Genomic DNA, 6,951 nt, shown 5'->3' on the forward strand with positions numbered 1-6,951 from the left:
GTGAGTCTTACATTCATTGGCTAAAAATTAATATTATCAGAGTAATTGAGGGCAAAGCTAAATGGAGTTCAGATCTGGTATTTCAGCTGTCCTTCAGTAATTTGGAATTCCTAGAGTGAAAGACATCTAAGGGTGCCCCTGAGGGAATGAGGAACATACACCACTGTGATGAAATGGTGATATTTAGATTTGGGTATTCATCTAGGCTGGGACTTAAGCAGATAGAGCTCTCAGTAAGAGGGACCAGGCAGCTGTTAGAGCCACCTGTAATCCACAGGGTTGAGAGCAGGGTTCCCAGGTAAAGTACAGGACTATGAGTTAAATTTGAATTTCAGATAAATAACATTTTTTTAGTGTAAATATGTCTCAAGTATTGCAGGGACAGACTTATACTAAAAATATTATCTATCTGAAATTCACACTTAACAGGGCACCCTGTATTTTTATTTGCTACATCTGACAACCCTTGGTGAGAATTAAATGAGAGGGTGAGCAGTAGTGGGGAATGAAGCATCGAAATAGCCCAGTAGTCCTACAGGAGGGGAACAAAGAGGTGAGTAAAAGGCACCTCGGTGGGGAAAGAAAGGCAAGAAGACCAGCTTTTCCCTGGTTTGTCCCAGCCAGTGACAAGTAGTCTGCTTGAATATATACTCTATAAGCAAAGAGACTTCATTTAGAGATCTACTTAGAGAAAGCCATAGAAAACAGTGAGATGAAAAAACAAGAGAATACCAATGAGTAAATGCAATAAATCTTGAGAAATAATCTTTAATTTCTCTTATCATGTCTATTTCATGGTGTTTCAAAATTCCCTCAAGCACTTTCTCCCGAGGTTTGTTCTTTGTTGGCAATATTCAATCTGATGGGTGCTTCCAGAGACCCCACATACACCACTTGCGTTCAACTGGGAATTGAAATAAACAGGAAGACAATTATCTAGTCACTGATGGCAGCTAAAAATAGTTTGTGTTGCTACTAGAGTACTCTCAGTACATTCTTACCAAATGGATTAAGTTATTAAGGTAACCATAATTTGTTGTAAATTGCAGTGTCATATGAAGGGTTTTTGGTAGTTTCTGACAAGAAATGTGACATAAATTTCAACCGCATTAAAATAATTACCCCTGGGGCGCCTGGGTGGCTCCATGGGTTAAGCGTCTGCCTTCAGCTCAGGTCATGATCCCAGGGTCCTGGGATCGAGCCCCACATCGGGCTCCTTGCTCAGTGGAAGCCTGCTTCTCCCTCTCCCACTCCCCCTGCTTGTGTTCCCTCTCTTGGCTGTGTCTCTGTCAAATAAATGAATAAAATCTTTAAAAAAAATAAATAAAAATAATTACCCCTGTCTTCTCTTTGGTGTTTGTTAAAATCCGCCCCAAAAAGCAAATACTTGAGAAATCACTGCTAGGGACTTTGATTTCTAATATGGTAGAGACATAAATTCATTTCTGAAGAAACCAAGTCAGATTGCCCTGTCACTCTCAGCTGGACTAGAACATTACTTGCTATCAGGTTGAGTTCACATCAAAATACTTAAAATCGATTATTAAAACAGATTTCTCTTGCTTTCTATGACTACATTAGAACAGAGAATGTCAGTGTCCTAACAGGTGCCAATGGAATTCCCTGACAATTCTGCTGTTCATTTGGCTGTCTCAGGCACAGCGGTGACCCAGCCTGGGAGAAGAGAATGGGCCTCCACACCTCCGGGAAATAGGTTCCTTTGGAAGTGGTTATGGCAGGTCTTCCCAAAGGTAAGTCCCCTGCCCAGACTTGTTGCTTAAGATGTACTGTATATACTCTTTTTTTTTTTTTTTAACCCTGAGATCAAGATGCATGCTCTACCAACTGAGCCAGCCAGGCGCCCCTATGACTAAGTCTTTAAAAATAAATTATTCTTGGGGCACCTGGGTGGCTCAGATTGTGATTTGCCTTCGGCTCAGGTCGTGATCCCAGGGTCCTGGGATCAAGCCCCGTGTCTGGCTCCTGGCTCGGCGGGGAGCCTGCTTCTCTCTCGCCCTCTGCCTCTCCCCTGCTCATGCTCTCTCTCTGTATCTCTCTTTCTCAAATGAATAAATAAAATCTTAAAAAAAAATTATTCTTATAGTTTCTTCCTCTTTTCAGTGACCTTAGAATCCAAAAGATTCTAGAATCCAAATCCAAAGCCGCATTTAGAATCCAAAGCCGCATTTTTTTTCTATCCTCCGCCCCAAAGCTGAGCGTCTAGACTTGCTATTAAGTTTTTATACATATATTTATATGCCTGTTACATATATATAATTTTTTAAAGGATCATTCTCTATAAACTCTTATAACTTTTTTTTCACCTGAGAGAAAAATGAAAACTTCTTTGTTTGTATTTCTACCACTTCTTCTTCATGTACTCTAATCATAATAATGTATATTCCTAAAGCGAGGCAGCCAAGTTGAGCCGGGGCATTGTTGTATATACCATAAAATACTACTTGCAGGGCTGTGTACTCATAAACTCCTTAAGCCTTCCTTGTCTTCAGAAGGAAATTTGTGTTCCAGGAAGCTGTCAGTCTGATAATATCTACTGGTTCAAATGAAGGGTCATGTCCTTTGGCATTTAGTCTTGTTCTGGCAGGCGTGGTTAAATCTTTGAAGAAATGAATCTTTTCCAAGTTAGGCCCTCTAATGCCCAACTACTAAAGAAATAAACTCTAGTCAGACCAAGTTTTTGAAGAGAGGCTCAGGAAGGATTGCTGCTTTACACAGATAAAGAGCTTTTTATCTTTTAAGGCAAATCACATGGCTCTTTTTGTTCATTGACACACCAAGGGAAGTTTATGTGAGGAAATCAGCGTCGAACAGTTTGTGCTTTGTAAGTGTCAGTAGATTTTTTATTCCTACCCACTGCCGTTATCCCCAGAGATTCCAACACCACCCGTATTTTGGTCTCGTTTCTTTCTTTTTTTTTTTTTTAAAGATTTTATTTATTTATTTATTTGACAGAGAGAGACACAGCGAGAGAGGGAACACAAGCAGGGGGAGTGGGAGAGGGAGAAGCAGGCTTCCTGCCGAGCAGGGAACCCTATCTGGGGCTCGATCCCAGGACTCTGGGATCATGACCTGAGCCGAAGGCAGATGCTTAACGACTGAGCCACCCAGGCGCCCCGTAGTCTCGTTTCTTAATCTCTTAAATTTGGGTCATTTTGGCCCCCTGTGAGATGGCCAACCTGGACCTTTTAAATTACTTAAAAGTGTTCCAGCTTCAGAATTTCCAACTCTCAAGTTCGTCATTTTGACCACAACTCTTTACTCGCCCTACTCCTTCATCCCAACAAGCAGCTCATTGGTGTGTTCTGAGGCCCATCCCTTCCTTACTTTAAAGGCCTCAATTGTCAATCCCCATTTGGGTTTGCTTTCCTTCTTCCCCATCCCACTTTTGGTTTTTTTGTTGTTGTTGTTTTTGATTTTTTGGTTTTTTTTGAAAAGCACTTGTTAGCATTTAATGAACACCACCCCACCCCCACCCCCCAACGTGGTTTCGAGCTACTAGAATGCAGGCGCCCCCGACTGTTAATCTTCTCCTTTGCTCTTCTACTGAAGAATTTGGTCTTCACCATGACAGGCTGTTTTGGGAGTTTTCCCTTTCCCAAAACTTTGTAGTAGCCCGATCGCACCACATCAATGATAGGAGCAGCTCCAGTCTTGTTTTTGGCGGCATTTACCAGTGTCTGCTCACTGACCAAGGTCCACAATTTATCAAGGTTGACAGTTGGACAGAAGCTCTGGTTCCTCTTTAAGTGGTAATGTCTCATACCAACTTTTCCAAAGTAACCTGGGTGGTATTTGTCGAAGTTGATCCTGTGGTGATGCATGCCACCAGCATTACCCTGGCCTCATGGGTGCTTCCGGTGCTTGCCAATGCGGCCGTGGCCGTGGCTCACGTGGCCCCGAAGTTTCCGGGTCTTCCTCAGTCTGGATGGCATGTCAGCAGCCCAGACGGAAAAAGCCAATAACACTGCAGATTCTTTTACTCCTTTCATCTCCTGCAGTGCCTTATATACCTCATATTTGGATAGCCCCAAACCATTCCTCTTCATTCCTACACACCAGTATTGCTAAAAAAGTCGTGAAATTATATAGCTGGAACTTCACTCCCATTTAAAGATTCTTGTTTTCATCATCATTGAATTCCCATTAATTTCCTGAAGGAGCTCTCTCAACCTTTGCAAAGTTGACTTGAAAAATAGCTTATCTCCTGGAACTTCCATTTCCTTTTTGTTAAGTGGGGAAGATGGGCTACAGCAGTACTTCTCAAACTTTAATGGGCATAGGTCATCTGGGATCTTGTTTAAAATGCAGATTCTGATTTGGGTCTGGTGTACCTAGTGATGCAATGCTGCAGACCATATTTTGAATAGTATTTTGAGTAGTGGCAAATGAGCTCAAGCTTACTTTAAAATAATAATACAACAACACTTTTGAGTCTAAGTCCTGAGTCATCACCTCACCATTCTCACTGTAAGTAGATGACTTAACCAGGATCTACAAGCCATCTGTTCTGAGCCTCTTCAGCAATTTTTGCCCTTTCCAATAACTTTCCTATCCTGACACTTTCTCTCTTTTCTTTTCTAGGTTACTTTTTCTATTTGCCCCCATTCTGTCCCTTCTTGGAGACTTGAGACCTTGTTCTCTTCAGTCAATCCCTTTCCGCTGGGTCTTTTCCCATCTAACTGCAAACACCATTAGGCTTGTAGCCCGACAAAACCATGCCTTGCTGGGGTTAGTTTAATAGACAAGTGTCTTAAAGGAAGGTGCCATCTCTACCCCTGGTTTCTTCCCAGTTAGGCATTTCTACCTGGGTGGCCTACAGACCCTCAAACTCAAGCACTTTGTAAACCACTCATCTTCACCCCCAACAGAGCAACTTCCTGCCTTACTTTTTTACTTTTTTCTTGTTCCTTCCCCCTTACTTGCATACTTATTCAATTAGCAAACTGTGTTGATGTCTACCTTTAAAATATCTGTTGTGGGCTTGTCAACTCTTGACTACGTTTCCAAAAGAAAAAGTTATTTTTTAAAAAAGCTTTGTACATGAAGATATCCATAATAGTGTTATTGATAATAATAATAATAGCATTGTAAATAGCTAAATGCTCAAAACAAGGGAATGAAGAAGTAGATATAATTTTAAATGTTACAGTGATTAAAATGATTCTTTGTGTGTTGGCATGGGTTAAATCAAAAAGCATCTACAAAATGGTATGTCTAATGTGATCCCATTTTTTAAATAGGGAGGAAGGAAGAAAGGAAGGGAGGGAGGGAGGGAGGAAGGGAGGAAGGAAGGAAGGAAGGAAGGAAGGAAGGAAGGAGACACCTGGAGAAAAGTATCTTAAAGAAATAACATTTTTTTGATTCTAAAATGTTAATAGGTATCTCTGGGTGTTAGAATTGTGGATATTTTTACTTTCTTCTTTTGTCCGCATAGTCTGAAAGTGTTACAATGTATGTGCCATATTCCACTGAGGCACAAATATAGTAGATACTAAGATGCCCAGGTGAGTGTGAGGCACATACCCCACAGGCAGATTTTACAAAAAGAATAAAGGAGAGGGCGCCTGGGTGGCTCAGTTGGTTAAGCGACTGCCTTCGGCTCAGGTCATGATCCTGGAGTCCCGGGATCGAGTCCCACATCGGGCTCCCTGCTCAGCGGGGAGTCTGCTTCTCCCTCTGACCCTCCTCCCTCTCATGCTCTCTGTCTCTCATTCTCTCTCTTGCAAATAAATAAAATCTTAAAAAAAAAAAAAAAAGAAAGAATAAAGGAGAATCTGCCTCACAACCTCTGGCCCCTTAGGCAGGCCAAAGCTGTAAAAGAGTCTGAGGAAGGAAAAAGATAAAGAAGTTTCTTTGGAGAGAGCCGTTGCCAGTCTGAGTTCCTTGAGTGTCCTCTGATCCCAGGACCCGAAGAAAGATGCCTCAGTAGGAGGACTTGGAGATCCTCCTGCAGTATGAGTGACCCAGAGTGCTGGTGTCTGAGAACACTGAAGCTTCTGTGGATGGGGCCTGAGTCTACCTGCAAATATAGAAGATGACAGAAGGGCTGACGAGGGGCATCGGAAAGGGAACCAGAGAGAGCTCTGCCTTGAAAGGTCTGATGGGGGCCAGATGTGGGAGGGGGAGAGGGTTGTCTGGGGCTGGAGGGGAACTTCTGGCTGCCCAGGGGTTTGAAGAAGGAGCTGCAAGTGGCCGCCAAAATATCAAGATATATGGGCCCAGCAGAGAACCACTGAAGGGCCTAGAAGAGTGGCCAAGAGAAGAGCATCAGCTTTAACCATCTGCCAGGCTCACCAGAAACACCAGCTTTAAACATCTGCTAGGCCTAGAAAGTATTAAGCCACCCATTCTGACCTACCCTCCCCATCCTAGCCCTCCACTGCCCATCCTCCACCTTGGCTAGGGACAATTTTGAGCCAGGAGTGATTAGGGAGGAAAGGCCAACCATGCTCCCAACCTCTTTCCACTGGAGGCTTTAATCTGAAACCAACTTAAACTGGCAGATTAGCAATGATGCAGAGCTGTTTGGAATTTTTATTGTTCTGGAACTGTTTCTGGATTGAGACTGCATTTGTTATTTAAAGTGACCATAGCACTGCATATTATCTAAGGAACAGAGAAGTAATGGGACCTGCCAGTTTTCAAGTAGAGGCAAGAAAGAGTGGGAGAAGAATAATCACATTGTAGTTTTATCAGTCTGTTCATCATGCCTGTTACTAGAACCCAGATGCCTGCTTCCATCATTTCTTGCCTTGCCCCCACAAAATTAACCACTATCTAATCCTCTAACAGGATAGATTCATTTTGCATGATTTTGTACTTTATATAAATGGAATCATTCAGGATGTGCTCTTCTGTGGCTGGCTTCTTCCTTTCAGTCGTAGGTGAAGTCCATCCATAGTGTTGCATGTAATTGTATTTCATTCATTT

General features: G+C 42.5%; 1 pseudogene; it reads right to left on the reverse strand.

Moving 5' to 3' along the window:
- Positions 1–3,469: 3,469 nt before the first annotated feature.
- Positions 3,470–3,969, reverse strand: LOC123862165 (large ribosomal subunit protein uL15-like; annotated as a pseudogene).
- Between the last annotated feature and the right edge of the window lie 2,982 nt (positions 3,970–6,951).

The sequence above is a fragment of the Mirounga angustirostris genome, unplaced genomic scaffold (assembly GCF_029215605.1).
Source record: "Mirounga angustirostris isolate CCGP_5_RB_7025 unplaced genomic scaffold, mMirAng1.0.hap1 SCAF_9, whole genome shotgun sequence".
NCBI lineage: Eukaryota > Metazoa > Chordata > Mammalia > Carnivora > Phocidae > Mirounga > Mirounga angustirostris.